Raw genomic sequence first — 9,651 nt, 5'->3', positions numbered from 1 at the left:
CACGCGGGGTGGCCCCTGCCACCACAAACCCTTACCACAGTTGACCCTATGCCAATAAAGACCTCTACCCTGGGGGCCAGGCTTGCAATGGAAAGGCTCTGATGAATCAAAGAGCTCTGATCCTGCTCCAGTCCCTCCTGCAGAGCACCCACATCCTCACACGCCCACCCTTGTGCAGGGTCTCCACTGGAGGTGATATCCACACCATCCTGCTCCGTGTCTGGCTAGAACTTGTCCTGGTGCTGGGACCTGGTAGGACCAGCAATGGCAAGAGGCAGGGACCAGGATGGAGGGTAAAGTGGGGGGAAGGAAAGGATTAAAAAGAATGAGAGTAACAAATGAGTTAGTTGGAGGGAGCATCATGGATATAAGAAGTCAGGATGGACAGAAAGAGCAAAGGGAGACACATAGAGCGGCAGGTGCGGGTGAGATGGCAGCAGGCTAACAGCTCAGGGGACTGCAGCTGGACATGGTGTTTCCTCTCTCTCTTCTCTCAAGATTTTGCTCTTCCACTTATAAATAACTGTCAGCAATAAACACTAAGCATCAGATGAGCTTCAGGTTAAGATGTGGAAGGTTGTTTATAGCTCAGATTAGGTTCTTACTGAACACCTGCATCAAGCAGTTACTGTGTCCTTGGTGGTACCAATGAACCCAAGTATCCCAAGCGTTCCCCTGCTCAGACTTTCCTACCTCCTGCCTCAACCAAGTCCTACCCCTGCAATTTTCATGTTTCATCCATGCTCCTTACACATGACAGGATGTGTAGAAGATGGCTAGTTCAGTCTGGGAAGCACCAGCCAGCTTACCTCTTCAATGCACAGCATTTCAAGCCCATTTGAAGTGCCTTCATGAAATTAATTTGCTGGTATCAGTTGAAGCCAAATGGATACCTGTCCTCATTACTCTGGTACATCCCATTTGATCCAAGCCAACAAGTGCTGCACCTCTACCCTCTTCTCTAGTCCCATGCAGGAACCACTCCTGCGTGGAGCCCATCGTTGGATGTCGGCGTGGGAGCCTCACTGAGGCTGCTGATGCCGCACAGCGCTCCAGCAAGGATAGACAGGGAAATTAATTTGAGTGAAGTCAGTCCCACAACCTTCATCAGCGCGGAGATTCTCAAGCAGGCCTGCACATTAATAAAGCTTCCTGTGGGAGTAGATGTTGCCTTTGATTTGCATGTGAATTCAATGCTAGTGAGAAGTGCCAGACTGTCAGACATGGAGACCAAAGTCTCTTATCTTTCCAAAAGCTTCTGTAGCAGTTTCCCCACATTTCCTTAATCATCTGCCTTGTCCTCAACTTACTGAACAGGCAGAAGAGAGTAAAGCTGGACTCAGTTCAACTCCTGCTGCTGCCAAGTCCTGAAACAAGGGTGCCAGGACTGTTTACTGCTAGCCAACAGCTCTGCTAACGTGGCCCTCTCCTCATGAGCAGGTGCTCTGACATCTCCAAGCTCTTTTCACACATTCCTCCCCACTGCCTTAGTTACACCCTAGGTTTCCATCACATGCTTTCATGTCTGCAAGAGAACAATTGCCAGGGGCTGTGGTAAACCAGCTCATGTTTTTGCATCCAAGGAACTGCGTGCTCCTTCACGGGATGGGCAGGTAGAGACACCAAGAGCCCCTGAAACCTCAGAGGTGCTTTCAATATTTCAACTTTTTCAAGTTCTCAAAGAACTTGCAAGCCTGGACACAGCTGCTTAGGACAACCAGACCCAGATGCCAATGTTGGCCTCCAGCAGCTCATCACACAACATCAGCAATTGTCCCTCTCTCTGCACCAAAATACAAATAGGAAATCTTCCTCTTTACTGAAGGAAAAGAAAGAAAAGCATCCCCCAGCAAGCACATCTTCTGAGTGTCGGAGGTTTTGGTCACTATCAACTGAGATTTGAAAGGATGACATCAGTAAAAAACTCACTACCAACCAAGTAATCTTGATTCTACTCTGTGCTACGCGTAGATGCAAGATACAGTAAATGAACTCCTGAGCTATTTTCTCATCCATTAGGAAATCACCCAGAGATATGGAGATTTTCTGGCGTAAAACTGAGACCAGTAAAAAGGCAACTGAAACTCTCCACCTTAGAGACACTGCACAAACTTGGGATGGTATTTTGGAGCCCACACTGACTGACACCTAACCCAAGAAAATTTTAATAGCACATTCACCATGAGATGAATCAAGCTTGTTTCATTCAAAGATGCCACAGAGTAAGTGGGAAGCCCCACTGAAAATCCCTCCCCATGCTTAGGGAAGTGGCAACCATTTAATGTCTTCCTACTAGCTAAGTACCAGGGTGGGGATAGTATGCATTTGAGATGACCAAGACAATTTTATTGCAAGTAGACAGAACGTGACTTGTTTGCCCAGCTGTTGTTTGCCCAGAACATCCGGCAGGGTTATCACCCCCATTGCTGTTGTAATTTGACATTTTCACGCAAGAGACTCAGTATGTCAGTTTCACCCTCCTCTTCAGGCAAGCTCTGCCCCAAGGGTAAAAACGTAGCCCTGCCTTTGACTTCATGTGGCTAGAAACTCCTGATTTGGGAAGGGGGCTGGGGAAGGGAGATACTCTGGAAAAAAGAAGTAGAGCTTTAAAAATAGAAATGCAGCTTAAATGCCATATATTTGCTTACAGTGTTAGTACATAAGGAAAACAGTAACAGGATCCAGTCCTATGGAGCCTCTTGCTAACTTGTTCCACTGCTGCAGCCAGTACAAGGCACTGACGCTCCAACTGTTTTTCCATCAGCCTCTTTCTATTGAAGAAAAAGAGCTCAAGCTCCTCCCTTCCAATCTGTTCCAACCGATATTAATATCAAGGAGCTATTAATGAAATATGAAGACCTACAGCTATAATGGGCCTGACTCTTAGCTCCAGGAGAAGCTTGTTTCTGCACCTGAGGTTTATCAGGCATGGGAAGACTGATCCAGAAAACTGCCAGGACACATAGAAAGGTATGTACATTGTAAGGTGAAGAGATGAGCAACACACATGAGGATGCAAAAGAAAGTGGTGTCCTGTCTGCCAATTCCCAGGGCAGCTGGGCAGTAATTGGCTGCCTCTGAGGTGGAGAAGCACGCACAGAGAAGTTGCAAGAGGGGCATAAAACAAAAGCCCATGTGTTTTTACAGATTCCTAAGTATTTTGGGCCTTTCCAGGTGGACAAAGCTGCCCACCATGAAAGCAACTTGAGAAAGGAGGAAGGAAGTGTTTCCAGAAATCAGATGGTCCTGCATTCATCCAAAGTGTCCAAGCAGTAAATCTGGAAAGTTACTCACCAGCCAACATAGTCATCTGTCAATTTTTTCAGTTATTGTCATTAAAAAGCAAAACACAACACAACAAGCAAAGAGGGATGAAACAGAAGATACTTTCAGGGCAAAACCTACAATTGGAGAAAACATAATGCTACCCCAGTCCCACCCTCCAGAAGTAAGACCTTATGTGTCCATCTTTGAGAAATAGCCAGATTCTTGCACAGCTGAGATGGCTGCTCAGCTCTCCCCAGCATGCTTGAGGTGAACCATGGCTTTGCAGCACCAGCCATGCAGTTCTCCCACCATCTATTTTCCCCCAAGTTTTGCAATGGCTTTAGGCACGGAGGAACCGCCTGCTCGGCAGCTAAAGGGGCCTCTCCAGGCTGAGGCACTGCCCACCTCTCAGAAGGGCTTCTGGCTTCCCTGTAGTCTCACAAAGCAAGTACCTTTGTTTCTCCTGGGTGGGATGAGGGGGGATTTAGACTCAGCCAGCAATCTCTCTTCTTTCTCAGCTCCCATCTGTCCTCACACCCCGCTCCACTCCACAGCTGCTCCCAGCAGAGCGGCAAGATGCAGCTCACAAACCCGGATGCACCCAAGCTTCAGAGCTGCTTCATGTCTCTCCCACTCCTGCCTCCTCTATCTCCTCTCCTGCGACACCCTCTTCTCCTGGAGCAGCAGATGTAGAGGAGCGGTGGTAGGAGGCAGACACGTTGGAGGGGAGCCCTGCTGCAGCTCCCCTCCGACAGGCTGAGGAGCTGCACAACGTGTGGAAGCCGGCGAGGAGCAGCGCAGTGTGCAAAGGGAAAAAAAATAAAAAGTAGTGCAAAGCGACAGCAGTGGGTAGAGCTGTTCCTCTGGGAGGAACAGAACAGGGGGAGGTGAGAAGAACCAACTAGGGAGAATAGGAAAGGAACCAAAACGAAGAGGAGGAATAAAATGTAGAAGATGCAGAAAAGAGAAGCAGATGTTCCTGCAGCACTTATTCCCTCTGACATTCGTCCCCAGCTCTCTCATCTTCCTCCATAACTGAGAAAAAAGATGCTATGTGCTCCCTCCCCATTCCAATCATCCTGACCCTCTGAGCCACACGTCAGAATGAGCCAAGGCCAAGAGCCCCAACACTGCTCCTGGGACCACAGCAGGGAAGCCTGGGAATATACAGGCAGGAGATGGGGCTCTGCTATGGGACACAGCCAGGATCCAACACCACCTGGTGAAGCAGCCCTGTTGTCCAGCTTCCTCACCAGCCTTGGATTCAAATTCCCCCTGACTCCATCTCATCCTCTGTTTCCTCATTTCATTAAATAATCCTCCTCCACCTACTCTGTACCCAACTCCACAGGTGCTGTGAGCCCGGGGAGATGCTGCCAGCAGCCTGTCCACAGCACCTTGCTCAGCAGCGGCTCCTCTGCAAGGCTGGCTCCATCCAAGGGGCTACCAGCCAGCTCCTCAAATAGGACAGCTTCAACAACAATCCTTTGTTGAATCAAAGTGATCAGCTGGCCCCGCAGGGTTTACTTAGATGCAGCTGACTGATCTAGCCAAGTGATTAATGGGCGATTCCCATGCTGGAAAAAGAGAAGGGACCTGGAGGTCCACATGGACAAAACCCGGCTCACATCCTGTCCCTGACATGATGGGGGCAGGCTTGGAGCAAGGGAGCTGGCAACATGCCTCACGCTGAAGCATCTCCTAGAATGGTTCTGTCATAAGGAAGGAAGATGAGTCTTTTTTTTCTTTCAGCAGGCTTAGTTTCTTTCCTCTGGAACAGATCCTGGCTATCAGTTAAGGAGATCCCCTCCAGAAAAAGGCACTGGAAACCGAAACCCTTTCTTCCAAACCCACAGGGTGGAGTTGCCTGTGCCCCAGAGCTGCTACACTTTGTGGGTGCTGAGGCTCCTTGTGCAAGCAGAAGGGCAAGACAACTTGATGATTCTGCCCTGCCACCCCTCAGCCCATCCCATGGCTGGCAAGGTTCCTGCCAGCCCCACGAGGGGGAACAACAGAGATTTGCCTCTAAAACACCTGATTTTAATTTTGTAATTTATTCATGAATTCCACCAACTTGAGGGGAAATGTGGTGGAGTTATGTTCTTCAAATACCCAGAGATGCAAGCAGGATGGAAGGGGGCAGGCAGCAAGAGGAGCAGGGTAAGAGCTCGAATTCAGCAAACCCCAGAAACCTGCAAACCCCAAACCAGCCACAACTGTGACACAAATCCCGTTCTTGAGGCACAAACGGAACGCTCAGGCGGTTACACTGTAAAAACACCTTCTGTCTCCTCTTTTAAAGAGTCACAGTCAAGACTCATCAAAGCCATTTAAAAAAGCATCTGGCAAAAAGTTCCCAAACATTAAAAATGGCTCTCTCTATTTTGGCATGTCAAGATTCACAGCATGTAGCGGTCTGTACCAGCAAGAAAGGAGGGATGGGCCAACACATCCTGGTAAAATGAGAAAGGATACAAATCTTGGCTCCTTGCACAAACTGAACCAGAACTGAACTATGTCTGAGTGATGAAAAAAAAATCTTATGGGATTTCCAGCTCGTTTCTGTAGGCTCGAGATCAGATTCTGAACTACTGTGTTTATCCAAAAGTGAACCAGACCTTTGAATATTTGGAGGACTATTCATTGCTCAGCCACGTTTTTCTTGGATGTCAAAGCACGGGAAGTTCTCGTATTTTTTAAAAGAGAAAAGAAGAGGGAGAAGGTGGGGGGGGGGGGGGAAAGAAGAGGGCCCTTCTGTTGCTACAACATAAATAGTATATTGCATACAGCTGCTTGCGCGCTTCCCTGTGTGGTCAACAAAACAGGGAACATATTTTAAGCTTGTTTTCCAAAACACTGTTTGACAAACTTGTACTCAAGAGGCCCAGGAAATAAAGGCCCTGACTGGGGACATCTCACCAGGCACCATCAGACACTCGCTGATGTTGAGTGAATGAAGGAAGCAAAATGTTGGGACAGCCGAAAACATGGGAAATGAATGCTGCAAATGAGATCTTTGCACTTCAAGCCTATGGCACAACCTAATTTACAACAGCTTCTAAAAACCTTAATTTTAAAAGATTCTGGCAAAGCAAAAACAGCCGAGGTTCAGATGGAGGTGACAAAAATTATTAAGAGACCTCAACAGATACAAGGAAAGATTGATAAGGGGGGGAGTGTTTAGTTTAGCGAAAGATGAGTAAGAGGAGAGATGATAAAAGTACACAAATTGTGACTCGGCCTGAGAAGGTACATCTGGTGCTATTTGCCATTTCTCATAATGCAAGAGAAAGGGGACAGTGAATAAAGTCAGGAAGCAACAACAAGAAAAAAAAACAAAAAGGCAGATAAAGGGATTTTTTTTTTTCTTCTTAATACACAACTAATAATTACTCTCTGGAACTTACTGTCACAAGATATCACCAGTGCCAAGAGCATGGGGAGGATGCAAAGAAAGGATTAGACACTTGCACAGACAGTAATGAGAGCATTTACAGCTACCTTTGCAAAGATAAAAATATAAATCAGGGTACAAATGCTTATGCTTCAGAGCATGAACCAACCTCTAATTGCTGGAAGCTAGGAGGAAACTTTCCCCCATGGACAGGTCCTCTAACTGTCCTTCATGGGCTTCTGCCCAAGGACTACAGGCAGGGCTGGAGAGACCCTGTGTCTGTCAGGATGCAACCACTCCTGCTCCTCTGATTTCCTGGGTAATTCCACACCATTGATTCCAAACCCTGTTTTCCAGCCCATCCCAAGCCCCCTTGACTCTCAGGGTGCCACTGGGACAGGGTGGCTGGCCACATCCCCCAGCCCAGCCCCTGCCCACGTCACCTGGCCCCAAGCCACTCATTTCCTCTTTCTTCTCTGCACCACAAGTTTCAGGTCCTTATTTAACCAGCCCTTCCTCTCCCTGGTATTTCGACTGCCATTTTTTCCTCCCTCAAATCGAAACCCCCAGTCCCTGCCACCCATTTGGGCTCCCCCTAAAGCACTGAACCCCCAAGGCTGGCGGGCGAAGCATCCACCTCCTCCTCTTCCTCCCCAGCCGCAGCAGCCATGCGCATAGTTGAGTGCAACTTCAAGATGTCAGGCAATTTTTCCTTTTTTAGATCTGAAGCTGCTCCACAGAGGGCACCTCGGTCCCCAGGAGGACCCTCCTGCCGACACGGCACCTGCGGGGCCGCGGCAGTCAGGCACTATTACGGACCGCGGAGCTCATCAGCGCGCTGGAGCTGACATGCCATCGGGGAGACAAAGAGAGATTTTGAAAGCAAGTCAGTCTATTAAATTTATACCTACCTGCACAATGTGAAACAAACCACATCTCGGTTTCCTTTCATGTGCATGACAGTCTTAACTTGTTTCTTTTAATCCCATAAAAGCAGCTAAAGCATGCAACATGCTTCCCAGAGATGAGGCAAACCTGTATTTTACTTCCTGACAGTGATTTAGTTTATAGGGTGTAGGGTGTTCTTTTTCAGGGAAGATAATGAGCATTGTCCTAAGCTGGTATTACAAAGGAAATACTACACGCTACATGCTAGACACCTGGCATTTTAAAAAGAATCACATGAATTTACACTGTCTGTAACGGACCAAATGCAGCTGCAACTCCCCGTGTTGCACAGACGCCAACACGGGCAGCAAGAAGATCCCAGCAGCACCCTGCGAGGCTCTCCTCAGCAGTCAGCACCCTTCTGCCAGTTCAAAGTGCCTCTCATTTAGTCAGTCCTACCCCAAGCAGGACTAGGGAAAGGACTGGGGATGTGCTGAGGCAGAAATGACTACGTAATAAATCCAGTAAATCCAAAGGGGTGAAGCAGTAATCCATGGAAACGTTCTACACACGAGGGGGTTTTAAGTGTCTTTAATTCCCAGCTGCAAACCCAATGAGCTGCCAGGAGGCGGAGACCACTGAACACAAGGGGTTAATGGCCTTGCTAAAGAAAATTATACACATAATTTCCTTTTATCATAAAACAATACGCTTATTATTTTCTGTGTATCTGTTAAAGGGCACGGCCTTCTGAGTGGAAAACAAAACACAGCTCGGTCACATGTTTATTTGCTTCAGCTACTCCCTTTCCCTTCTGATAAATAATCAAACATGCCATCCAGAAAAAACAAAACCAGTGAGCTGGGAAATTTGATGGTCATCAAATAGACTAAGATACCAAGAAAAGCAGCCCACTGTTCCCACAGTGAGTTTTCTGCCCCACACCTACACTAACATCTGAGTAAATAACTTCAGTCACTATTTCCATTTTCCCCATGCAATTACTCCTACTGTTAAACAAATTGTCCTTAAGGCAGTTGCAAACACCATTTTTTTTCCCCTGCAAAGTAGAACAACTTCTGAACATTAAAAAGCCAGACTAGCAATATATTTTAAAAATATGTTTGTTGTACTTGTGGTTTGGCTGAACACACAGCTTGATTTCTCTCCCTCTCACCCTCTTTTCTAGGAAGATGGGAGTGCATGGTTTAAAATTTTGAAGTGTATTTGGATCTCAGAGAGGCAGGAAGAGCCTCGAGGAGGATGGGTTTTCTCCACAGGACTAGCAGCATATTTCCCCTCTTCACTATATGGGCACCACAAATGCTCACCCCCCAAAAAGTTACCTGCTATTTCAGTGAACTTTTGAGGGGGGAGAAACAACCGAGAAATCTCAAGTTAGTTTTTTAAGTCACTTGGAGAGAGGGAAAAATCCAGCATATGTGTTGCAACACTGATTACCCAGAGGATCTACACTATCTTCCAACGACCCCTGAAGACCATTCATACAACAATCATTAATACTGAAAAACTGCGGAGAAAATCCCTCACGTGAGAAGTTAACAACCATTACCCGGCGTGAGCACGCTTTCCCTTTCCTTTTGTAGTACCACAGGTCTAAACAATAGTCATATGAATGAGATAATAGCCATGCTTGTCTCAGCAGCCTGATTTTTATTAGCATGAAATTGGTACAAATATTAGCGAGGCTGGTTCGCAAGCGGTGCCAGAGCCACGGTGCAAACAATCTGCAGAAAACAAAAGCGACTCGGAGGGCTCACACCTCTCTTTTGCTGTCCAGAACGGCAGCCACGTTTCCTTTTTTTTTTTCAAAGGGTTTGGGGTGGTTTTTTTTGCCACTGGTACAAGAGCGAGAAGCCTGAGCAGCCGGCGGGCAGCAGGGCCGGGGGACGCGGCTGACATCGCAAGGCGACAGGCACCCCAAAAAGAGGACCAAGTCCTCACCACAGCTTGCCAAAAAACCCACCCTGGTTGTCAACGCCGCAGTAAACAACCTGAAGCACCTTCTGTTGCTGTAAAGCTGAGCTGTTCCCATGCCCTGCGCTGCCGAGCTGCCCGCGCAGGGCAGCGAGTTACAAGTT

At 47.6% G+C, this 9,651-nt stretch overlaps 1 protein-coding gene across 7 annotated transcripts in view; it reads right to left on the bottom strand.

Moving 5' to 3' along the window:
• FOXP1 (forkhead box P1) overlaps positions 1 to 9,651 on the bottom strand; it is a 307,907-nt gene that overhangs the window by 113,226 nt on the left and 185,030 nt on the right. The gene's annotated exons all lie outside the window — the stretch shown is intronic.

Source organism: Chaetura pelagica, unplaced genomic scaffold (genome assembly GCF_000747805.2).
Source record: "Chaetura pelagica isolate M959 unplaced genomic scaffold, ChaPel_1.0 scaffold24, whole genome shotgun sequence".
Taxonomy (NCBI): domain Eukaryota; kingdom Metazoa; phylum Chordata; class Aves; order Apodiformes; family Apodidae; genus Chaetura; species Chaetura pelagica.
The sequence above is the reverse complement of the archived record's forward strand: the minus strand, read 5'-3'. Positions and strand labels throughout refer to the sequence as shown.